Below are 26482 nucleotides of genomic sequence, written 5' to 3'. Positions count from 1 at the left end.
CCTAAACCTGTATATTGTTCTAAGAAGCACTTTAATTTAGGCACATCTCTTTCAGGGATGCATTTTTTTTTTTTTTTTTTTTTTAAAGGAGAAAAAATTGGAAGAAGGAAATCAGATTTGAAAGAGACAAAAATAATAGAAGACTGATATAAAAATACAAGTGTGCCCCAAACCATAAAATTAATTTTTCCATTAGAACATGGGGAAACAAGGGTTTTTGACTGTCTGGAAAAGCTGCCAATTTCAGAAAAAGAAATCCTATCAGAGCCTTTACCAACAGACAATATCCTAGCCAGCTCATTCATAAGAAAAGTCTCCCATGCCACCTGCTCCTCTGACACAAGTAAACATACTAACAAGCCACCGACCAGCACTCCTCTGATCACCTAGGCCTTGAGATGCACAAATACATCATCCACCAGGGCTGTAACTACTTCGTCATGCACTGAGATGAGGGATACCCTACCCAAAATCCAACCCACATTCTTCAAAACAATGTTTTGCTGCCCACCCAGCTACAAAACATCCTTGTCCATCCCTCGTCTAATCCTACTCCAAATCCTGCACCTTATGGGTCATTCCTTTATGGTTGGCCCAGGTTAAAGACCTATCCCATACATCCACCCACCACCACCTACCGTGGTCCAATCCCAGGCATTTCCTACCCAATACAAGGCTGTGTCACACAAAAAAGCAGCCGTGTTACACGAGGTCTGTTCAAAATTCCAGAACTTTGTCCACAAAATTTTTCTACACTTATATTTTACTTATTGTGCATGGTCTTCGAAATACTCTTATTCACAATTGATACACTGCTCCCAACACTGTTTCCACTTTCAAAAGCAATCTTGGTACGCCTCTTGCTGTATAGTGTGGACCGCCATCTGCAAATTTTCTTTTATCTCGTCTAACGTTGAAAATCTTTGTCCTTTCACTGGGGTTTTCAACTTTGGAAAACAAAAATGCCTGAAGGGGCCAGGTCTAGAGAGTACCGAGAATGAGGCAGCACAGTTATTTTGTTTTTTGTACAATAGTCACACACCAGCAGGCTTGAATGTGCGTTATTGTGATGCAAGAGCCATGAATTGTCTCACCACATTTCAAGCCATTTCCTTCTCACATTTTGTTGCAGGAGTCACAACACGTCCTGACAGTACCACTGATTAACAGTTTGTTCCTGTGGCATAAATTCATGATGAACTAATCCTTCAAAGTCAAAGAAAACTATCAGCATTGCTTTGACATTTGCCTGACCTGACAAGCTTTTTTTGGTCTTTGAGAACCTTTCCCAACCCATTGTGAAGATTGAACCTCGGTCTCAACATCATAACTGTAGACTCACATCTTATCATCAGTTACGATTCTCTTAAGGAAAATCTCGTTCTCATTTCTGCGATCCAAAAGCTCTTCACAGATAGCGAGGAGAAGGTTCTTGTCTTTTTCTGCAATCTGTCAAACAGTCAGTCTTCGATTGGCATGTACAATTTCGTTGTCATTTCTGACATGAGCGTCGGTAGGCAACCAAGGGCATCCTGAAGGATCATCTTTAACTTCCGTCCAACCATTTTTAAACTGTGTGAACAATCTGTAACACCAAGTACAGCTTAAGTAGTACGCATCACTGTACGCTACCTACATCATTTGGTGTGTCTCTGTAAAGGTTTTTCTGAGTTTCACACAAAATTTAATGCAGCTGCGTTGCTCCTCTAACTCTGCCATCTCGAAATTCACAAACTGTGTGACACAATGTTCTACTCAATACAGCACTGAACAGTAACTAGCAGAAATACTACAATTATAGCTTTCGGCCATTAAGGCCTTTGTCAAAGTAGGCAAACATACACACATTCAAGCAAACGCAACTCGTACACATGACTGCAGCATCAGGCAGCTGAAACCACAATGTGAGCAGCAGCACCAGTGCACGACGGGAATGGAAACTGGGTGGGGCTAAGGAGGAGGCTGGGATGGGGAGGGAGAGGGATGTATGGTGGGGGTGCCGGACAGTGAAGTGCTGCAGTTTAGACGGAGGGCATGCAGGTCTGGTACAGGGGTATGAGCCATGAGGTTAGGGATTGGGAGAAGGGGTTGTGTAAGGATGGATGAGTATATTGCATTAGTTCGGTGGACAGCAGAATACCACAGTAAGAGGGGTTGGAAAGTTAGTGGACACGACATTTCTCATTTCAGGGCACGACGACAAATAATCGAAACCCTGGCGGAGAATGTAATTCAGCTGCTCCAGTCCTGGGTGGTACTGAGTTACGTGAGGAATGTTCCTCTGTGGCCGGATGGTGGGACTTTGGGGGGTGGTGGGAGACTGGGAAGATAAGGCATGGGAGATTTGTTTTTGTACAAGGTTGGAAGGATAAATACAGAACCCAGAACCACCCTCCTATATAAAAGATACCAATCATTTTCTCCACCGATTCTCCACAGTTCCTGTCCCTTTACCACACGGTGCCCTGCTCATCACTATTGATGCCACCTCCCTGTACACGAACACTCCTGCTGCTCATGGCCTCACCTTCCTCAACGCCCTATGGGTTCCAAACCCACAACCTCCTTCCTAGTCGCCATGACAACTATATCCTCACCCACAATTACTTCTCCTTTGAAGACATTACCTACAAACAAATCCAAGGTACAGCTATGAACACCACATGACACCATCTTATGCCAACCTATTTATGGGCCATCTAGAGAAATCCTTCCTAAAAACTCAGAATCCCAAATCCCTCCCCAGGTTCATATTTATTGATGGCATCTTTGTTCTCTGGATCGAAGGTGACAACACCTTATCCAAATTCATCCAGAACCTCAACAACCTCTCCCCCATTTGCTTCACCTAGTCCTACTCAACCCAACAAGCCACCTTCCTAGCTGTTGACCTCCACCTCAAAGATGGCTAAATCAGTGCCTCTGTCCATATCAAACCTACAAACCACCAGCAATATCTCCACTTCGACAGCTGCCACCCATTCCATATCAAGAAGTCCCTTCCATTCAGCCTAGCCATCCGTGGTCGTCGCATCTGTAGTGAGGAGCAGTCCCTCTCAGAATATACTGAGGGTCTCACTGAAGCCTTCACTGACCGTAATTATCCTCCTAACATTGTACAAAAACAAATCTCCCATGCCTTATGTTTCCAGTCTCCTACCATGTTCCAAAGTCCCACCATCCAGCCACAGAGGGGCATTCCCCTTGTAACACAGTACCACCAAGGACTGGAGCAACTGAATTAAATTCTCTGCCAGGGTTTCGATTATCTCTTGTCGTGCCCTGAAACAAGAAATGTCTTGCCCACTAGTCTTCCCACCCCTCTTACATACAGTGGTGTTCCGCTGTCCACCAAACCTACACGATATACTCGTCCATTCTCACACAACCCCTGCTCCCAATCCCTTACCTCATGGCTCATACCCCTGTAACAGACCTACATGCAAGACCTGTCCCATACATCCTCCTATCACTACCTACTCCAGTCCATTCACTAACATCACCTATCCCATCAAAGGCAGGGCTACCTGTGAAACTAGTCATGTGATTTACAATCTAAGCTGCAACCACTGTGCTGCATTCTATGTAGGCATGACAACCAACAAGCTGTCTGTCCTCATGAATGGCCACCGACAAACATTGGCCAAGAAACAAGTGGACTACACTGTTGCTGTACACGCTGCCAAATATGATATCCTTCATTTCAGTGACTGCTTCACAGCCTGTACCATATGAATTCTTCCCACCAACCCAGCTTTTCTGAACTGCACAGGTGGGAACTTTCCCTTCAATACGTCCTACATTGCCATAACTCTCCTGGCCTCAACCTTTGTTAGTCACTGTCCTCACCCATCCAGTCCTCTCCCTGTTCCCATTCCAGCACTACACAGCCGTCATTTCACCACCACACCGTCTTTTTATTTCTTTCTATTTCTCTCCTTTTCCACTACTTCCCCCCCCCCCTCCCCTCCGTCTAAACTGCAGCACTTCACTGTCCGGCACCCCCACCATACATCTCTCTCCCTCCCCATCCCAGCCTCCTCCTTAGCCCCACCCAGTTTCCATTCTCGTCGTGCACTGGTGCTGCTGCTCGCAGCGTGGTTTCAGTTGCCTGAGACTGCAGTCATGTGTGCGAGTTGTGTTTGCATGAGTGTGTGTATGTGTATGTGTGTCTATTGTTGACAAAGGCCTTAATGGCCGAAAACTGTTATTGTGAGAATGTTTTTGTTGTGCCTACCTGCGACTCAGAATCTCGGCTGTATAGTGAGTAGCAACTTTCCTTCTCTAATATTGTTACATTCCATCCTGCATTTTCCATTGTTTGATAGACATACAATAATGAAACTTCCAGCAGTTATGCATGTAACAAATGTGTGTGCAGGGATTCCAACCACATTTGCTCCAACACACCACTGGTGCAAAATTACAAATGTTCCAGAATTTTTGAACAGGCCTTATATATCAGCTATTCTGCATATACTGTACTTTGTTATGTGTGGATATGAACAAGTAGCCAACTGTCAACTTGCACGAGGGGCCATTGCTAAACTATGGCAAACCTCAAACTTGACCACCCACTTACTGAGCATGCTGCACATAACAAAACAAATGACTTATACAGCTGCTTCACTACAAAGGCCATTTGGATACTCCCTTCCAGCACAATTTTCTCTGAACTATGCAGATGGGAACTGTCTGTTCAACACATTCTGCACTCTCGCAATTCTCATACCTTAAACCTTTGCTAACCTGTTCCCCCTGCGTCACCTTGTCTTTTCCCTTCTCTTTTCTGTCCACACCATTCCTACATTCAGATCATGCACTGCCTTCCCCCATCATCTCCCCCCCCCCCCCCCAATGGGGGCACTTTCCTCACTCCATCCCATTTTCAACCTCTCCCCCTTCTCTCTCTCTCTCCACCCCCCCTCATCTTCAGCTTTCTCTTCATTCTCCTTCATCACCTCCCCCCCGCCCCAGCCCCATGCCCCCTCAAATCCCTCTTTCTACATATCTTTTTGTTGCACCCTCTGTACTCTTTCTGCCTTGTTGTGTGGCAGCAAAGTCATCTGTTCAAAGACTTGCCTCTTTCCTGCTACCCTCCCCCCCCCCCCCTCCTTGTGTCCTTTTCTAACTCCTCCCCACCCTCTTATCAGCTCAGGCAACTGCTTTCAATAATCAAGTATCAGTAATTAGTAATTAGTCTTGCCACAGCCATGGGAGTGTATGTTTTGGGATTTGTGTGAAGGTATGTACTACTGTTTGAAAAAGAGCTAGTGCTCAGAAGCTAATGTGAATGCTGTTATGTGTTAGGTGTTTCTATGCTCCATGCATTGATTTACTATAGGAGAGTGATTGCCTTTTCCTCATTTTACATATTAATCCGTAGTCAGCATGTACTGTCAGTTCTAGAACACCACACTGAGTCGAAGCAATCAAATGTGTAAATTACATGAACACTGAGAGCTCCTGAATGACCAATAATAACAATATGTACAGGGAGACAAATAAATGTGTAAAAAGACAGAACTTGAGGTATTCATACAGACCTATCACACAAAAATTTATATGTCAAACAATGGAAAATTTATACGTGCTGGTCATGTAGTCAGATGAAATTTATATGTGTAGATCACGGAGCAGATGAACTGTTGGATCACAAACTAATGAAATTCTTTTGTTGATCTCTTGTAGTGAAAAATAACCTCAATGATAACTGCAGTGACTACTACACAATAGATATAAAACAAAGTATAGGTAAAGAGATGCTAAATGAAATGAGTTTGGCTTTCAAACGGACAATGTATAAAGCCTAAAATTATTGCTATAGCATAATTTCACCAAAACACGTCTAATAAAACCCAAAGAAATTATAGTCATATGTAAAGGGTGCCTGTGGCAACAACATTACTGCCCAGACATTCACAGATGACACAGGAACTGAAAAAAAGCAAAAATGTTGAACTCGACTTTCAAACTGTTTTTAACAAAGGAAAATCCAGGAGTACTGCCTCAGTTTAATATTCACAGTACTGCAAAGATCAGTAATGCAGATAGTAGTGTCAAGGGCATTCAGAAACAGCTACAATTACTAAAATTAAAAAAGGCTCTAGGGCCCGATGGAATCCCTGTCAGGTTCTATACAGAATTTGCAGCTAAGTTAGCTCCCATTTTAACTATAACATACCACGGGCCCACTCAACAAAAAACTATGCCCAACAGAAGGAAGAAAGCACAAGTCACACCTGTCTTTAAGTACGGAAGCAGAAGTGACCTACAAAACTACTGTCCGATGTCACTGATATCCATCTGTCACAGAATCTTAGAGCACATTCTGATCTCAAAAATAATGAGGTATCTAAAACTGAACGACCATCTCCGAGCTAGCCAGTACAGATTCCAAAAACATCAGTTATGTAAAACCCAACTGGTTTTCTCAACTGACATCCTGAAAGTCATGAGTCAAGGCAATCAGGTAGAAGCAATATTTTTGAATTCCTACGAGTATTTGGCTCTGTCTCATACAATAATTACTAACAAAAGCATGCTCATTCAAACAAAATTTTTGGCAGGATTGAGGATTTCTTGGTAGCAATACAGAGAATATTATCTTAGACTAATAATTTCAAGTGTGCTTCTGAGAAGTGTACAAGGAACTTTGCTGTTCATGTTGTACATTACTAATCTAGAAAACAATACTTATAATGTAAATGGATAGATAAAAGTCTACTCACCAAGCAGAACACATACATAATTAGGCAAGCTTTCAGAGCCAGTGGCTCCTTCTACAGCAGAAGGGTTGAAGGGGAAGGAAGAGAAGTGAAGGAAAAGGACTGGAGAGGTCTAGGAAAAGGGGCAGATTTTGGAAAAGTCACCCAAAGCCAGAGGTCAGGGGAGACTTACCAATCAGGATGAGAAGGAAAGACTGATTGTTGGGGACTGCACCAGACGAGATTTGTGGTGGGACTGAAATCTTGTCCAGTGCAGTCCCCAACAATCAGCCTTTCCTTTTCATTCCATCCAGTACATCTCCCTGGTCCGCGACTCTGTGTGACTCTTCTAGATCTCTCCAGTCCTTTTCCTTCAGCCCTCTTCCTTCTCCTTCAACCCTTCTGCCTGAAGAAGCCACTGGTTCCAGAAGCTTGCCTAATTATAACCTAATTTTATGTGTGTTTTCTACCACCACTTGGTGGGTAGATCTTTTATCCATCCAATTACATTAAATTGTCAAAAATTGATTTTGTTCATTGTTATAAACAATACTTACAGTAATCTCAGACTTTTAGTATATAATGTTGTTACCTATAAAGAATTACTGTCTGAAAAAAGCCACAGTAATATTCAGATAGATGTTGATAAAATTTCAAAGTGGTACAAATACTGGCAGCTTGCTTCAAATTTTCAGACATGCTGATCTGTGTACTTTTCAAAACACAAAATAGTAGTATTTTATTTTGTGATAAGTTAAAACTATGTGCTGAACTGTTTCAGAGCCCCTACATTTTGTGAGCAATGTATAACCAATCATGCTACCCTTGCGTGCCCCATGAACGATCTCAAAATTTCGACTTGTTTCAACCCTTCAGGTTTCAATCTCTTTACAAGCACTACAGCTTTACAACTGGATTAGAAACTCTAGGAGAAAGGAAGCAGAAAAACAACAACCTAACAGCATAATTGGAATGAAACTGTAGAGAATGAAAGATGAAGAAGGAAAACCAGTGACAAGTTGAAATTTTGAGTGGGTGCTTGTTGTATGCACAATTAGCTAGATTGATAGTGCACTGTCTACAGGAGGTAGCATTTCCTTTCCATTACAAACAGTATTGTAAGGTGCTTAAAAATGCTATTATGAAAGAAAGAGTATGTGGTGCACAAATAGAATAGGTAATTCACAGGATTAAATTAAAACCATATCGTCAGTTGTGAAGGAAGTGGAAGTGTCTGATCAGCAGCACAAGGTCGATGATATAACATCAATTCGTACTAAAAATATTTCTGTTACTGATAAATCAGATATATGTACAGAATTTAACAATCATTTTATGAGGATTGCTGGTGAATTAAATAAAAATTAAGTTTCTACAGGGAATCATATAACTCTCTTGGCAAATACCTTTCCAAGACTGATGGCTGAAATACTCCTCTGTGATACAGACAATGGGGAGATTGAGTCAAAAATTAAATCACTGAAGACTAAGGAATCTCATGGATATGATGGAGTGCCTAGCAGAATATTAAAGTACTGTGCTGCATATGTTAATCCTGTATGTAGGAGGAAGGGGTAATGTAGACAATTTTACACTCCAGTTCCTTATTTATATAAATGATATGCCCTCTAGTATTACGAGTAACTCTAAAATATCAGCTTATTCCCAAGAATAAGCAGCTTTCAGTTCATTAATACCCGGCAGAAGTCCAAAATGCATTTTGATCGGACTTCCTTAACTCTTCTGCAAAAATGAAATGAAATGGTCGCATGGCATTGTTGACCGGGTGGTCCCATTCGGGTTCAGCCAGCAAGTGAAAGTCTTATTCCAGTTGGTGCTACACTAAGCGACTTGTGGCCGATGATGAGGATGAAATGATGATGAGGACAATACAACACCCAGTCCATAAGCAGAGAAAATCTCCAACCCGGCCGGGAATCGAACCCGGGGCCAGGGCATGGGAGGCAAGCACGTTACCACCCAGCTAAGCAGGCGGACAACTCTTATTCAGAAAGGTGTGCAGTATACTGCTGAATCCATTTTCAATAATCTTCCACAAGAATTCAAAAATCTTAGCAGTAATTTACATGCTTTCAAATCGAAACTAAAGAATTTCCTCATTGGTCATTCCTTCTATTCTGTTGAGGAGTTCCTTGAAATATTAAGCTGATTCTTATGTTATATTGTTGACTGCATTTACTGAAACTTATGGTTTGACTTTTTTTGGGTTCATAAACATTTTATTTTTATCTGTTATTACTTTTATATTGTAATTTCATGTACTGATATGTTCCATGACCTTAGAGATCTGCACCTCAATTTGGTCCTATGGAACTTGACGCATAAATAAATAAAATAAATAAATTGTGGTGTGGCATACAGTTTTCAGTCTTCAAAAAACGTTTATCACGGTGTACACTTTGCATCAATGAAAAAATATTCTCGCTACAAAAGAGAAGTTGTTTGTAACACTGTAAATCGTTCAAAATGAATCTTTCCTAATGCTTATTTTGTAAAGGGTAAAACAAAAACAGGTGATTAGATTTCTAAGGTTTTCTGTGAGTGACGACAGATACTTTGTTTTCAAGTACTAATTTGCGCTCACAATTGCATTTTGGAGCCAGTGCGCTTGTGGCTAGAGCAAACCAAAGACTGCGATTCATTGGCAGAACACTTAGAAGGTACAACAGGTCTGCTAAAGAGACTGCTTACACCACGCTTGTCTGCCCTATTCTGGAGTATTGCCGTGCGGTGTGGGATCCACATCAGGCGGGACTGATGGATGACATCGAAAAAGTACAAAGAAGGGTAGCTCGTTTTGTACTATCGCGAAATAGGGAAGATAGTGTCACAGGCATGATACATGGAGTGGCAATAATTAAAACAACGGCGTTTTTCATTGCGACAGGATCTTCTCATGAAATTTCAATCACCAGTTTTCTCCTCCGATTGCGAAAACATCCTGTTGGCACCCACCTACATATGGAGAAATGATCATCACGATAAAATAAGAGAAATCAGGGCTCGCACAGAAAAATTTAAGTGCTCATTTTTCCCGCATGCTGTTCGAGAGTGGAAAGGTAGAGAGAGACAGCTTGAAGGTGGTTCATTGAACCCTCTGCCAGGCAGTTTATTGTGAATAGCAGAGTAATAATGTAGATGTATGTAGATGTAGATGTGGAACAAGGCATTTTACATTCAAATCACAAATTAATTTGTAAATTAATGTTGAGTATTTATAAGTTTGTTAAAAAAAAATACAGACGTGAATCAGCAATTCCTTCTCATCAGCTTTTAAGAGTTGCCAAGGAGAAACTCTTTCAGTTTGTTTTCATATTTTACTTAGCTGCCTGTTAGACATTTTATATCACTGGGTAAGTGATCAAAAAGTTTTGTTGTAGCATTGTGCAGCCCTTGTTGTAATGAAGACAATCTAAATGTGGAGTAATGAATGTAATTTTTCTTTCTGGTATTGTAATTATGAACATTATTGCTTTTTTTGAATTTTAGTGGATTATTTACTACAAACTTCATGAAGGAATGAATATACCATGAAGCAGTAGTCAGAATGCTCAACTTCTTTAACAAATGTCTACAAGATGATTGTGCGTGAGCACCACATATTATCGTTACAGCGTGTTTATGAGCAACATAGACTTTCTTTCTTAAAGACGAATTACCCCTGAACATTATTCTACATGACATTATTGAATGAAAGTATGCAAAATATGTCAACTTAATGATTTGTCTCTTCCCAAGATTTGCAATGATTCTAAATGCAAATGTGGCTGAACTAAGTTGTTTTAGGAGTTTCAAATCATGCCTTTTCCAGTTTAAATTTTCATCAGTATGGACACCTAAGAATTTTGAAGTTTCCATCCTATTTATTATTTCCTCGCCATGAGTTACACTTATCACTGATGTAATACCCTTAGATGGGCAAACAGAATATGTTCTCTTTTAAAAACTGAGTCGAGATCTTTCATAGAAAAGCTGTCGATGATACTTTTAAGAACATTGTTTACCATTTCTTCTGTTTCTGTCTGTATGCTTGGACTGATTACAATACTAGTGTCTTCTACAAAAAGAAGTAATTCTGTTTGTATATTAGATGGAAGATCATTTACATATATGAGGTAGAGACAGAGCCTTGGGGAACCTAATATGTCATTTATCCCCAGTCTGAATTATGTATACTCTGTGACGGAGCACTGTGCACCAGTATGGCTAAACAGTAGTCATGTGAACAAAATCAATGTTGAACTTAACAACACCATGTACATTATTTCAGGAACTGTTAGGTCTACACCTAACATATGGCTACCTGTCCTGAGTTATATACCATCCCCAAAAATGTGACGAGAAGCAGCCTTGGTCAGGGAATACAACAAGAACGAAGTAAAATCTGAACTACTGGTACACATCGATATACCTGATCTGAGTATCAAGAGGCTTCGTTCAAGACATCCTTCTCTTACTCTCAACAGCCTCACTGGGACTGGCATCAACTCTTGGAGATGAGAATGGCTCCAAAATGCCCCAACAACTTGCCACCTAATGCCTTGCATTACTGAGGCAGTTCCTGGGTTTGATCAGCCCCACAAGGTCTGATCAACTCTGAATGACTAGGAACGGGGCATGGAAGATGTGTTGACTCGCTCTTCACATGGGGACTGATGTCTTCACTAGCAAGTGACTGCAGCGCACCTAAGCAGACCATCCGACACATCAGAGAAGAATGCAATGTCACAGCATTCAGTGGGGACTATGATGAATTCCTCATGGCATCCCAAAAATCCAATGAATATATACAAGGAGCTGATGTTTGTCTGTGAATATATGTAATGTCATGTAATGTAGAATAATGTGATCCAATACTGAAATGTACTTAAGGCCATACGCTAAATAAATAATGTCCCCAGACTATATTGGTTGAATTACTAAGTACAACTCTTTGAATTCTTTTGGTTAGATATGACATTGTCCAATGGCTAACTATACCATCAACCCCAAAAAACTTCAATTTAACTAGAACAATACTGTGATTCACACAGTGAAACGCTTCGACAGGTCACAGAAAATATCAACTGGCACTATTTTATTTTCGAATGCTTGTAAAGTTTGGTGAGTGAACATGTAAATGACGTGCTCTGTAGAGCAACCCTTCTGAAATACAAACTGTGATTTGCTGAGGACATTACTGTTGCTAGTGAGATACTATTAAAGAATACACCACCTTCTCCAGAATTTTGGAAAATGATGTCAGCAGTGAAACAGTATGGTAGTTAATAACCATCTCTCTTATCACATTTCTTAAAGAGTGGTTCAACAATGGCACATTTCAATCTCTCTCTGGAAAACTGGCTTGATTTAGTGATGCATTACGTATTTCAGATAAGACCAGATTTATTACATGGGAAAAAATCCTTAGCTGTGTTTCCTATAAACACCATCAAAACCAGATGACTTTTTATTTTTTTTATTTTTGAGAGAATGTGTAACTTTCTTAATTTCAAAAGGAGAACTTGGTGATACATTCATAAGAGTGTTACTTTTTCAAGATACTCCTGTAATTTTTCTCCTGTACCATTTGTCCCTACACTTTCTACTATATTTAAGAAATTATTATTAAATATATTTGCTACCTGTGACATACCATTTACAGCCCCTCCACTCAGTTCAATAGTGGTGTTACTCTGTTTTGGGACTGGCTGTCCCATCTCTCGTTATACTACATTCCATATAGACTTACGTTTGTTGTCGGAATTACTTATTTCTGACATTACGCGCATGTTCCTTGATTTTTTTAACAACCTTTCTCAGTAATTTTGATTTTTTTTTGTAGAATGCAACTACTACAGGACCTCTACTTGTTCTTGCCAACAGACATATTACCCTCTTCCTTTCACAAGATACTTTAATCCCTCTAGTGATACATGGTTTTTTACGTGAGTGTTTTGTGTCTTTTCCAATTAGCGTAAGTGAATAGCTACTTTCAAATAATGTCTGAATTTATCATGAAAAAGATTAAATTTAATGTTAGCATTTGGTTCATTATAAATTTCATGCCAGGCCATCTCTTGTAAACTATTCTAAAAATAAAGTGCTGGAGTCACTAATTATTCTAAATGATTTCCAGTGAGTTAGTTATCCTAACTAACTGTGCATCATGATCAGACAGAGCATCTGTTACTGGATAAACAATTATTTTCTTGCTCTGAGCTTCACCAAGGCAAACATTATCAATTAGGGTCCTATTGACTTTATCCACCAATTTTGGAAATTTAATTACTGAGATCAAATTGTAGGATCCAGATAAGGTTTACAGATAATTTTTCATAACAGAATCCTTTAGAAAATTTACACTGAAGTCAACATGGACTATTAGCTGCTTGCTGCTGTCTGTCTGATAGCACAATATGGAATCCAGATTCCTTATAAACTGCCCAAAATTTCCCTGTTGCAATCTACATACTGATATAATTAAAAGAGAAATATTCTATTTTTCAGTAATAATTCACACGCACATACTTCTATGTTCTGATTACTAAAAAATCTACTTGACTCAGCAGAAATTAATCCATGAGAAGACAGTAACAATGTAGCAAAGGAGACACAACTGATAGATAAGTAACAAACGTATTACAGTATTTAATGTACTGTTATTCACTGTAAAAATGACCCACTGAATTGCAGACAGACACAACAAAAATACTGTTACACATTACAGCTTTCAGCCAAAGCATTTTTCACCAAAGAAAACACACACACATTCACACAAGCAAGCACACCTCATGCAAACATGACTGCTACTACCTCCAGCTCCAAAACGAATTCAACTGTCACAATAGCAATCTGTAATGGGGCAGGGAAGTGGGAGGGATGCAGGGTACAGGTGGGGTGAGGGAAGAGTGCTGTCTGGTGGGGCATACAGGGACTAGATGCAGCCTGATGAGACTGCCAGGCGCAGCATTGAGAGGTGGGGTGTGGAGGAAAAAATGGGGAACAGAAAAGGGAAGGAGGAAAGACGGGCAGATGCACCGGCAGAGGCCTTCACACAATTAGTGGGAAGGGATGTGAAAAGGAAGAAGTGATAGAATAGAGGGTGGACAGTGTGGAGGCAGTAGGTTACGATAGCTCGAGAAATTGATAATTTCGAGAACGGAGAATGTGTTGTAAGGATAACTCCCGTCAGCGCAGTTCAGACATGCTGATGGTGAAGGGGAGGATCCAAATGGCTCACTGAAATCAAGCATGTTATGTTCAGCTACATGTTGTGCCCCCCCCCCCCCCCCCCCATGAACCAAGGACCTTGCCATTGGTGGGGAGGCTTGCGTGCCTCAGCGATACAGATAGCCGTACCGTAGGTGCAACCACAACGGAGGGGTATCTGTTGAGAGGCCAGCCAAACGTGTGGTTCCTGAAGAGGGGCAGCAGCCTTTTCAGTAGTTGCAAGGGCAACAGTCTGGATGATTGACTGATCTGGCCTTGTAACAATAACCAAAACGGCCTTGCTGTGCTGGTACTGCGAACGGCTGAAAGCAAGGGGAAACTACAGCTGTAATTTTTCCCGAGGGCATGCAGCTTTACTGTGTGATTAAATGATGATGGCGTCCTCTTGGGTAAAATATTCCGGAGGTAAAATAGTCCCCCATTCGGATCTCCGGGCGGGGACTACTCAAGAGGATGTCGTTATCAGGAGAAAGAAAACTGGCGTTCTACGGATCGGAGCGTGGAATGTCAGATCCCTTAATCGGGCAGGTAGGTTCGAAAATTTAAAAAGGGAAATGGATAGGTTAAAGTTAGATATAGTGGGAATTAGTGAAGTTCGGTGGCAGGAGGAACAAGACTTCTGGTCAGGTGACTACACGGTTATAAACACAAAATCAAATAGGGGTAATGCAGGAGTAGGTTTAATAATGAATAGGAAAATAGGAATGCGGGTAAGCTACTACAAACAGCATAGTGAACGCATTATTGTGGCCAAGATAGATACGAAGCCCACACCTACTACAGTAGTACAAGTTTATGTGCCAACTAGCTCTGCAGATGACGAAGAAATTGAAGAAATGTATGATGAAATAAAAGAAATTATTCAGATTGTGAAGGGAGACGAAAATTTAATAGTCATGGGTGACTGGAATTCGAGTGTAGGAAAAGGGAGAGAAGGAAACATAGTAGGTGAATATGGATTGGGGGGAAGAAATGAAAGAGGAAGCTGCCTGGTAGAATTTTGCACAGAGCACAACATAATCATAGCTAACACGTGGTTTAAGAATCATGAAAGAAGGTTGTATACATGGAAGAACCCTGGAGATACTAAAAGGTATCAGATAGATTATATAATGGTAAGACACAGATTTAGGAACCAGGTTTTAAATTGTAAGACATTTCCAGGGGCAGACGTGGACTCCGACCACAATCTATTGGTTATGACCTGTAGATTAAAACTGAAGAAACTGCAAAAAGGTGGGAATTTAAGGAGATGGGACCTGGATAAACTGAAAGAACCAGAGGTTGTACAGAGTTTCAGGGAGAGCATAAGGGAACAATTGACAGGAATGGGGGAAAGAAATACAGTAGAAGAAGAATGGGTAGCTCTGAGGGATGAAGTAGTGAAGGCAGCAGAGGATCAAGTAGGTAAAAAGACGAGAGCTAGTAGAAATCCTTGGGTAACAGAAGAAATATTGAATTTAATTGATGAAAGGAGAAAATAGAAAAATGCAGTAAACGAAGCAGGCAAAAAGGAATACAAACGTCTCAAAAATGAGATCGACAGGAAGTGCAAAATGGCTAAGCAGGAATGGCTAGAGGACAAATGTAAGGATGTAGAGGCCTATCTCACTAGGGTTAAGATAGATACTGCCTACAGGAAAATTAGAGAGACCTTTGGAGATAAGAGAACGACTTGTATGAATATCAAGAGCTCAGATGGAAACCCAGTTCTAAGCAAAGAAGGGAAAGCAGAAAGGTGGAAGGAGTATATAGAGGGTCTATACAAGGGCGATGTACTTGAGGACAGTATTATGGAAATGGAAGAGGATGTAGATGAAGATGAAATGGGAGATATGATACTGCGTGAAGAGTTTGGCAGAGCACTGAAAGACCTGAGTCGAAACAAGGCCCCCGGACTAGACAACATTCCATTGGAACTACTGATGGCCTTGGGAGAGCCAGTCCTGACAAAACTCTACCATCTGGTGAGCAAGATGTATGAAACAGGCGAAATACCCTCAGACTTCAAGAAGAATATAATAATTCCAATCCCAAAGAAAGCAGGTGTTGACAGATGTGAAAATTACCGAACTATCAGTTTAATAAGTCATAGCTGCAAAATACTAACACGAATTCTTTACAGACGAATGGAAAAACTAGTAGAAGCCAACCTCGGGGAAGATCAGTTTGGATTCCGTAGAAACACTGGAACACGTGAGGCAATACTGACCTTACGACTTATCTTAGAAGAAAGATTAAGGAAAGGCAAACCTACCTTTCTAGCATTTGTAGACTTAGAGAAAGCTTTTGACAATGTTGACTGGAATACTCTCTTTCAAATTCTAAAGGTGGCAGGGGTAAAATATAGGGAGCGAAAGGCTATTTACAATTTGTACAGAAACCAGATGGCAGTTATAAGAGTCGAGGGACATGAAAGGGAGGCAGTGGTTGGGAAGGGAGTAAGACAGGGTTGTAGCCTCTCCCCGATGTTGTTCAATCTGTATATTGAGCAAGCAGTAGAGGAAACAAAAGAAAAATTTGGAGTAGGTATTAAAACTCATGGAGAAGAAATAAAAACTTTGAGGTTCGCCGATGAAATTGTAATTCTGTCAGAGACAGCTAAGGACTTGGAAGAGCAGTTGAATGGAATGGACAGTGTCTTGAAAGGAGGATATAAGATGAACATCAACAAAAGCAAAACAAGGATAATGGAGTGTAGTCTAATTAAGTCGGGTGATGCTGAGGGAATTAGATTAGGAAATGAGACACTTAAAGTAGTAAAGGAGTTTTGCTATTTGGGGAGCAAGATAACTGATGATGGTTGAAGTAGAGAGGATATAAAATGTAGACTGGCAATGGCAAGGAAAGCGTTTCTGAAGAAGAGAAATTTGTTAACATCGAGTATAGATTTAAGTGTCAGGAAGTCATTTCTGAAAGTATTTGTATGGAGTGTAGCCATGTATGGAAGTGAAACATGGACGATAAATAGATTGGACAAGAAGAGAATAGAAGCTTTCGAAATGTGGTGCCACAGAAGAATGCTGAAGATTAGATGGGTAGATCACATAACTAATGAGGAAGTATTGAATAGGATTGGGGAGAAGAGAAGTTTGTGGCACAACTTGACCAGAAGAAGGGATCGGTTGGTAGGACATGTTCTGAGGCATCAAGGGATCACCAATTTAGTATTGGAGGGCAGCGTGGAGGGTAAAAATCGTAGAGGGAGACCAAGAGATGAATACACTAAGCAGATTCAGAAGGATGTAGGTTGCAGTAGGTACTGGGAGATGAAAAAGCTTGCACAGGATACAGTAGCATGGAGAGCTGCATCAAACCAGTCTCAGGACTGAAGACCACAACAACAACAACAACAACAACAACATGTTGTGCCACAGGATGGTTTACTTTGCTCTTGGTCAGAGTGTAATGGAGGCTGCTCACCCAGGTGAACAGCTGGTTGGTAGTGATACCAATATAAAAGGCCGTGCAATAGTTGCAGCAGAGCTGGTGTATGACATGGCTACTGTCACAGGTGGCCCAGCATTCGACAGGGTAAGGTAAGCCTGTGACAGGACCAGAACAGGAAGTGTAAGGTAGGCAGATTGGCAGGTCTTGTACCTGGATTTTCCACAGGGATATGATCCCATGGACTAGGATGTTGTGGAGGTTAGGTGGGAGACAGAACACCATTTTAGGAGTGGTGGGAATGATCTTGGGTAGGACATGCCTCATTTCAGGGTAAGATGATAGGTAATCAAAGCCCTGATGATGGATGTGGTTCAGTTGTTCCAGTCCAGGGCAGTATTGGTTGGGAAGAGGGCACTCTTTTGTAGCTGGGTCTTGGGGGTGGAGGGGTGATTGGGCGTGTGTGGGGAAACGGCACGAGAAATCTGTTTGCAGACTAGGTCCAGGGGATAGTGCCTGTGTGTGAAGGCCTTGGTGAGACTTTCAGCATACTGGGAAAGGGAGTTCTTGTCATCATAGATAAGCCATCTCCATGTGGCCAGGATGTGAGGGAGTGATGTTTTGGTGTGGAAGGGGTGGCAGCTGTGAAAATGCAGGTATTGTTGGTGGTTGATGTGTTTAATGTCAACAGAGGTGAGGATGAAGCCAACAGAGAGGAGAAGGTCAATGTCCAGGAAGATGACGTGCTGGGTTGAGGAGGACCAGTTGAAATGGATGGGAGGGCAGGTGTTGACGTTGTTAAAGAGTGAGGATAGGGTGTCTTGTGCCTATGTCTAGATCAAGAGGATATCATCGATGAACCTGAACCAGACCAAGCGTTTGGGAGACTACAAAGGTTTCCTCTAGATGGCACATAAACAGGTTGGCATAGGAGGGTGACATATGGGTGCCCATGTCTGTGCCATGGATTTGTTGGTATACCTTCCCATCAAAGGAGAAGTAGAACTAGTGTTAATTTAAAGTTAGTTTGGCGCATGGAGAATTAAGGCTGTGGGTTTGGAGTGTGAAGAACATTGGGAAAGGTAGTGTCCAAATGCAGCATGACCATGAGCATGAGGGATGTTGGAGTATAGGCAACTGGCATCATCAACAACAACCTGAATCTTCCATTGTTTGAGTATTTAATAGATGAGGGTGGTTTGAAAATTTCTCTGAGCGGAATAGAAAAAAAGTACTTATATCACTGAAACTTCTTTAAGTTTTCAATGTAATCTCCTTGTAGATTAATGCACTTGATCCATTTCGAAAATGAGTTTCCTCTATGCCTGCAAAATAGTTGTCAACTCTAGCTATCAATCTTCATCCTCCAAGAAAAAATTTCAGTTTTAGAAGAGATGGAAGTCTGACGGAGCCATATCAGGTGAATAAGGTGGGTGTGGCAACAATTCATACCTTAGTTCGTGTAATTTTGCCATGGCGATGGCACGTGTGTGCACCAATCTTGCAGATAATTTTTTCATTTCTAATTCTTCAGTTAAAATGTGACATACCATTTCAGATGACATCTGGCAAGCATGAGCAATTTCACACACTTTCAATCTGCGATCCTCCATGACCATTTTATGCACTTTTGCAATGATTTCTGGAGTAGTTACACATCTTGGCCGACCACTGCGCGGATCATCATCTAAGCTCTCCAGACCAAATTTAAATTCATTAGCCCACTTGGCAACAGTTGAATATGAAGAAGCAGAGTCCCTCAGGAAATTGGCATGAATGTCCTTCGCCTTCATACATTTCTTTATGAAATACTTAATCACTGCTCGAACCCCGATTTTTTCCATCTTCGCAAATCACTACGCGGGAACAACAACTTGCCACATCACCACCACAGCTCTCTTCCAAGAGCACTGATGCGGCACATGTTTACAGGCAACAGTCCAATGAATATCACGTGAACAACTCATTGCGCTAGTGCTGACCTATCACGGTGATTCCGATAACTTTTCAAACCACCCTCGTACCTTCATGTTTAATGTTGTACAATGACAGTTGGTGTTTGTCTCAATTACACAATGCCAAGTAATCAATAGTCAGCATGAATAAATAGCTGCAAAGTACTTGTCTTCTGTGAAGCAGGCCAGTCAATTCACTGATTTAGCAGAAGACAGACTGAGTCACAGTAATTGCTCTTGTCTCTGAATAAGGCACTCAAGTTAGTGCATCTAACAGGATAAGAACAAGATATTAGGCAGCTCTTTTCTCATGTAAGGGTAATGTTCTAGTGTAATAGATCTACTGAGGAAGCACTATAATTAAAGGACATGCAGAGAAGGCTAGTAGTGGGTCAATTAATCAATGGAACGGTAGCAAAAGAGGTTTTGGCTGACCATAGTTTATGCAAAGTGTTAGCCACAAAACTTGCATGTAAATGCAATTGGCGGTGAATAAACTTGTTTCGAGGTAATTAAGAATTTATTTCACTTTGCTATAATGACAGATCATCATGCTATGTCAATTTTAATATTGACTTCTTGAATGATGGTAGCACCCAGAAAGCCTTTATAAATTGGTTGAATTCTTTCAACCTTCATTTGAAAGTAAAACCTGCAACTAGAATTACATCCCATAGTAGTAGCTATATTGACCAAGTAGCCACTAACATAGACTGTGTTGCAAACTCTGAACACCTAGGATTCTCAGAGCACAATGCTATAATTATATATGCAAAGTTACCACATGGGAATTCCTTAGTCAAAAATGTAGTAGGAGAAAGTAGAAACTCTTCAGAAAACAATATTCTAAATTTTCTATCCTTCACGAGTAAAGAAAATTGGCTGAAAGTCTTCCAATCACCAAACAGTAGATGATAAGTAAGAACCCTTCATAAACATTTTCTCCGATTACTTCAATTACCAGTTTCCTTTAAAATTATAAAAAGTTGTGCCTGGTTATTCCAGAAAGTGGATCACTTTAGGCATTATAACTTCCTCTTCCTCCAAAAGAAAGAGATAGCTTTTCTCCCTGAGAAAAACAAACTTTGGCAGGAGTGTTCAGTTTAAAAAATACTTCACTGCTTATAAAAACATTTTCAGAAATGTTGTCAAGGCAGCCAAAAAGCTTCATTACGACATATTTCTCAAAAGTTGAACTAACAAAAGTAAATGAATGTGGCAGATATTTAACTCTAATACAGGTAGGACAAAAAACATTACAAATAGCAATAACCTAGAAATAAATGGAAGACTGATTACTAACAAAAAAGAAATGGCTCATGGATTTAACTCCTTCACAAATTCTATTTGTTGAAACCTTACTAATCACTTAAAGAATAACCCTATGCCAGCCCCTCTTTCGAGCAATCCTACTGCTTCACTATTCTCATCAAAAACCTCAGAAGCATAAACCGATAAATCGAAAATACTATCGGCCAAAAAATAAAAAAGGTTCCTTCTGCTGGCCAAGATGAAATTCCGTGTTCACAGATGTTCAAGTATAATAAGTAAGCCTCTATCACATATCATTAATTCTTCATTTTTGGAAGGCATATTCCATAAATTACTTACCATAGTGAAAATTATACTGATACATAAGAAAGACTCTAAACAAGATCCCAATAATTGTCAACCAATAACAGTCCTCTCTATGAAACTTCCTGGCAGTTTAAAACTGTGTGCTCGACCGAGTCCCGAGTTCGAGTCTCGGTCGGGCACACAGTTTTAAACTGCCAGGAAGTTTCATATCAGCGCACACTCCGCTGCAGAGTGAAAATCTCATTCTGGAAACATCCCCCAGGCTGTGGCCAAGCCATGTCTCCGCTATATCCTTTCTTTCAGGAGTGCTAGTTCTGCAAGGTTCGCAGGAGAGCTTCTGTAAAGTTTGGAAGGTAGGAGACGAGGTACTGGCAGAAGTAAAGCTGTGAGTACCGGACGTGAGTCGTGCTTCGGTAGCTCAGTTGGTAGAGCACTTGCCCGCGAAAGGCAAAGGTCCCGAGTTCGAGTCTCGGTCGGGCACACAGTTTTAAACTGCCAGGAAGTTTCATATCAGCGCACACTCCGCTGCAGAGTGAAAATCTCATTCTGAGTCCTCTCTATGTTTAGTAAAATATTTGAGTATGTTGTGGCTGACAGACTAAATTCATTTCTGGATAAGTATAGTATCCTTTCTCCAGCTCATTAGGGATTCCAGGAGAGGAAAACAACAGTAGATGCTGTTTATAAATTTCTAGATACAACTCACATTCTCATAGATAAGAAACACCCAGCTGTGGGGTTGTTCCTTCATCTTACAAAGGCCTTCGATACTGTAAACCACAGAATACTATTTCAAAAACTATATAACTATGGTATACAAGACACTGCCTACAACTGGTTTGCAAGCTACCTACTAAACAGAAAACATGTGCAGTTATATGAGGTCACCCCTTCAGGAAAATCCACAGTTTCATGTTCTGATATGCAAACTGTAAAACATGGTGTCCCTCATGGATCAGTTTTACGCCATATCCTATTTCTCCTGTTCATTGATGATCTTCCTCTTCACCTACCTATTTGCAAGGCCTTCCTTTTTGCCGACGACTCCAGTATTCTGATATCTGACTCAGATGATTGTGTCGAAGCTGCAGTCAATCAATGCACAGCTCTACTGGATTCATGGTTTGCAGCTAATTGGCTACTCCTTAATGCAAAAAAGACTGTAGTCTTAACATTTCATACAGTCCAGAACAGAAATCGCACCATCCCAACTATACAAATAGGCGGAAATAGTACTGAACTGGAAATATAACTAAATTCCTTGGAATATCTATCTCTGACACTCTAAGCTGGAAAATGCACACTGAAAGCTTAGCTACCAAGCTAAGTATGTTTTATGCTTCCGTCAGTCAGGGAAGTGACAAGTACAAAAATCCTAATGTCAGAGTACCATGCTCTTTTTCACTCAATCCTAACATATGGCCTCATATTCTGGGGTCACAGTTCTGAGTCCAATAAAATATTTAAGCTCCAAAAGAAAGCTGTCAGGATAATGCTATTTAAAAAGCAGAGAGACTTGTGTAAACAACTATTCCAAAAACTAAATATTCTTCCACTTCCATGCCAGTACATACTGGAGATACTAAGTTTTATCAAGCTAAATATTGGCAGCATGAAGCAGAATCTGGACTATCACCAGCATGACACTAGAGGGAAATACTTGCTGATAAAGTTTACCCACTCCACCAAATTATTTGCTAATAGTGTAAAATGCATGGAGATTAAACTTCTTAATCATCCACCACCAAATGTAAAAAAACATCAACAATCCAGCACTTTTTAAAATAAAGCTTAAATCAACATTATTAAAATACTCTTTTTATAACTTACATGAATACTTTGAATGTGATTTTTCTATATAATATAGTTGCACACTTATCTTCAAAATGTAAATTTCAATAAGGTCTAGCTGACTGTCAAAAATTGATTTACTTCTATGTACTCATTATATTTATCTAGTAAATCTTTCAACTATTGTATAAATTGTGTAATGCTTAACTGTACTTAATTTGATTTTAAATGTATCCTCAAATTTTAATTTTAATTAGGCCTAGTTGATGTTAATTTTAAACAACTTGTGAGTATACTAATGCTATATCTTGTATTCTGTAACTATCATACAATTGTGTAAGTCTAGGTGTATTTAATTTGGTGTTATGTATTTGTAAATGTTTAACTACTATAATGACTTGCCCCATATCACGTAGTACTCTCTGTACACAAAATGATTTAGTGGATCAATCAAGAATGAATGAATGAATACCCTTCTCTGTTCCCCATAATAAGCCATAAACAACCAAGGAGGCTTCACTCTCTCGTCTCCACTATATAGGTTAATTAGGGGAACCTCCCTCACCACAGAACAAAACCATCATCAACATCTTGATTGCACCATGCAGATGTTATATTGGTGTATTTAACCTGTCTCAGAAAGTAATATAAAAATTTGGTGTCAGATGTGGGGTTGTGCAACAAAAATCTACCATTTTAAAATGTAGAAATAAGGTTGGGGAACATAAGAGAAGCTAGCAGATCTATCAGAAATATAAAAAATTATTACTGCAAGAAGAAGAAGCCCATACAAGTAGCAATGCCCAAGCACTGGAGACATGACCAGCAAGAAACAAAAGACCAGAAGTGCACAGAAAGACCAGAAGTGCACAGAAGATTGGATGAGCCAAATGGTGACACCAAGACATCACAACAGGCAAGACAGCACGACTTGGTATTACGTACAAGGGACATGTTAGTATTAATCACAAAAACTTTCAAGGGTAACAAAAGAGAACTACAGTAGTTCACTGGGAATGTGAATGCAGCATTCAATGTAGTTAAAACTGAGAATAACAAACTATATGTGAAGCTGAAAATTACGGTTTATGTAAGGACCAAGCTGACAAAGATAATACAAATAACTAGACATTTGTATGATATTTATTGGAAGAAAACTATTCCAATAATCAGACAAATGTTTTTGCTTATGCCAGGTGTTTCAAGCCAGAAAAAATCCAGGGAAATGTGTAGCATCATGAGGAAATGAGACAGATAAGCTATCCAAATTGTTCTGGGAAGCAGTAGCTCAGTCAATGGGAAAGGCTCAAATTAAAGCCATGGTAGAATTTTTTACACATTAGGACATGCATGATTAATGTTGTAGTTCCAGGTGTTCTGCCGAGTTGTTTTTGCATTTTATGAACAATATTTCAGGTGATAACACAGCTGTCTACTTCAGGCGCTGTTATGTGTAGTCGCTGCCTGGACTCCGTGCAGTTGCTGCCCGGACTCCAACCAGTCAGTCAGGCTGAAGAAGATGACTGGGTCAGTTGTCAGAATACAGTCTTATGCATAAAACAGAAACAACAACTCAGCAGAACACCTGCAAATATGCCATTGATCAATCATGCAAAGGCAACCTGATATATCACAGAACATGCTTGTCTTATTCAAGGGCTAGCAGCTGTGCACAGTATGCTCAAGGGTATCAGTCTTGGGTGATGAGTTGAGATGATACTGCTTGAAGAAAGCAGGGTAATTTCCACGAAGGAGAAGAATTAAGTTTCTTTGGGAACATGCTGCAAGGTTAACAATACACAATCATGGGCTATAAAGTGTTACAATTGTGGGAAACTGGAGCCTGTAGTTAGATATTGTGGTAACTCCGAAAAGAACACCAAGGAAAGACAGATGCAAACACCCACCAGGGTGGAAGAAACTAAGAGACTTTAGCATTTCTGTTACCACTGTGATGAACCGGGGCATACAGATGCAAAATGTATTGAGATACTTAAATGTCAGAGGTGTGGACATAAGTCACAGGGATGTTGGACTCCGAAATGTTATAAATGTAATAAGTACAGGCACACGGGGTCCCAAGGTAAAGAGGAGCTGGGAAAGACTCTGGGGAAAAATATGGGAAACTAAACAGGTGGTATGTACAGCAGTCACGTGTCATCAGAGTCAAGTGGTCAAACGTTACGGTAAATAGATTATGAGGCAGAGAATGAGGTAATGAGGGCTGACACCAAAGAATTAGGTAAAGAGTAAAATTTTCTAACAGATACACAAGCAAATATCAGTTTGATTAAGGGAGAAGCTATGAAATGTACACGGAGCACTTAATAACCATGAAGTCTGATGACTGAAAGATGTCCCACATGGAACAATGAGCACATTTGGGACGGCGACGCAACGTTTAATTTTAATTGGGAAAGTGTTAGGACAGTATAAATTCAATGTTTTGAGAAAAAGGTCAGGCATCCCTAATAATGGTTTGGTAGGAAAGGATTTCCTAAAAAGACAGAGAGCAGTCATTACCTATCAACAAGATGGCTAGAGGTCAACTGTTGTTGACAGTATCCGAACACGAGGCACTGAGAAAACCAATGGAACTGTGAGAGGATACTGGGAGACAGTTGTATGGATGGATTTATGAAAGAGCCATCAGGAAGATAAGGGGGTGATTAATGAGACATCAAAAGCGTACATGGGGAAGAGGCAATGGAACAAGTCAGGTCAAAGTAATCTGAAGTGAAAGAATGTTACCAGTGAAAGTAACACACAGAAGAAGCTGTCAGGTGAGAGGCACCTGGGGTGACACACCGAAGGGAAAGCGAACTTCGTGGTTAGGCGGGAACAATCAGGCCACAGGAAGAAAAGCTAATGAAGATACAAATATAGAAACATAGGATTATTTTGGAAGGCAAAGAAGTACTAAAGGGGGTATACATTCCAGAAGCTTAAGTACGAACTATATGAGGATAGTGCATTATCAATTCTTGAGCACAAGCAATGAAGAGTGTGATGCAAGTTCTGTCCATTTAATTATGAGGCACTATGCAAACAGTAACAGTAAGAAGGGACAGGCACATAAATATATGAACTGCCTTGCATAGGTCCGAGATGCTCTGCAAACAGGGCACCTAAATGAATGAAACATTCTTGGTTTTCAAACGGCGTCAATTCGAATAAAATCCTCGAGCTTTCGATGACCATCTCCGCCATCATCGTCAGGAGTTCACTGACTGCAGGGCCTACTACAGTTTCTCGCTTATATAGGCATGATGACATCATCAGTAGCCAATCAGATAGACCCAATGTGGCGTGTGGGCATAAGTTGATCCGGGCAGCTAGCGGAGCTATTGCCCGTGGCAGCACTGGTGACGTAAGGTGGCGCCAGGGGCAGGGGCCACATTTGAAACTGCCGCTCCCACATCACGCACCTGTCTTTGCTTTCTTTTGATGTCCAACACCTGCCCCCATGCCCAGCTGAGTGCGTACCCCTGGTCTCTGTTGAAGCTGTTGTTGTTTAAACGAATCTCGGCTGCTTCCTTTATAACGAAGTCCCAATATGTAGATGCATGAGTCAAAACTTTTATATTTTCGAACTGTATTTTATGTCCACTTTCTAGGCAATGCTCCGCTATGGCCAACTTGCCAAGCTCCCTTTGTTTTATATAGCAGTTGTGTTCAGTACAATGCTCCGCAACCGTGCGAATTGTTTGTCCGATATACATGCTGCCACATTCACAGGGTACACAATACACACCGGACGCTCGAAGAGCAATGTCGTTTTTAATAGGGCGCAATATATCTCGTATCTTTGGGGTGGGCCGGAACACTGGT

The 26482-nt window shown here is 40.6% G+C and overlaps 1 protein-coding gene across 11 annotated transcripts in view; it reads right to left on the bottom strand.

Annotated features, from left to right (window-relative positions):
• LOC124612799 (transcriptional repressor CTCFL) overlaps positions 1-26482 on the bottom strand; it is a 146217-nt gene that overhangs the window by 57404 nt on the left and 62331 nt on the right. The window lies entirely within an intron of this gene.

Source organism: Schistocerca americana, chromosome 4, assembly GCF_021461395.2.
Source record: "Schistocerca americana isolate TAMUIC-IGC-003095 chromosome 4, iqSchAmer2.1, whole genome shotgun sequence".
Taxonomy (NCBI): domain Eukaryota; kingdom Metazoa; phylum Arthropoda; class Insecta; order Orthoptera; family Acrididae; genus Schistocerca; species Schistocerca americana.
Note: the sequence above shows the minus strand (reverse complement) of the source record. Positions and strands in the feature narration are given on the sequence as shown.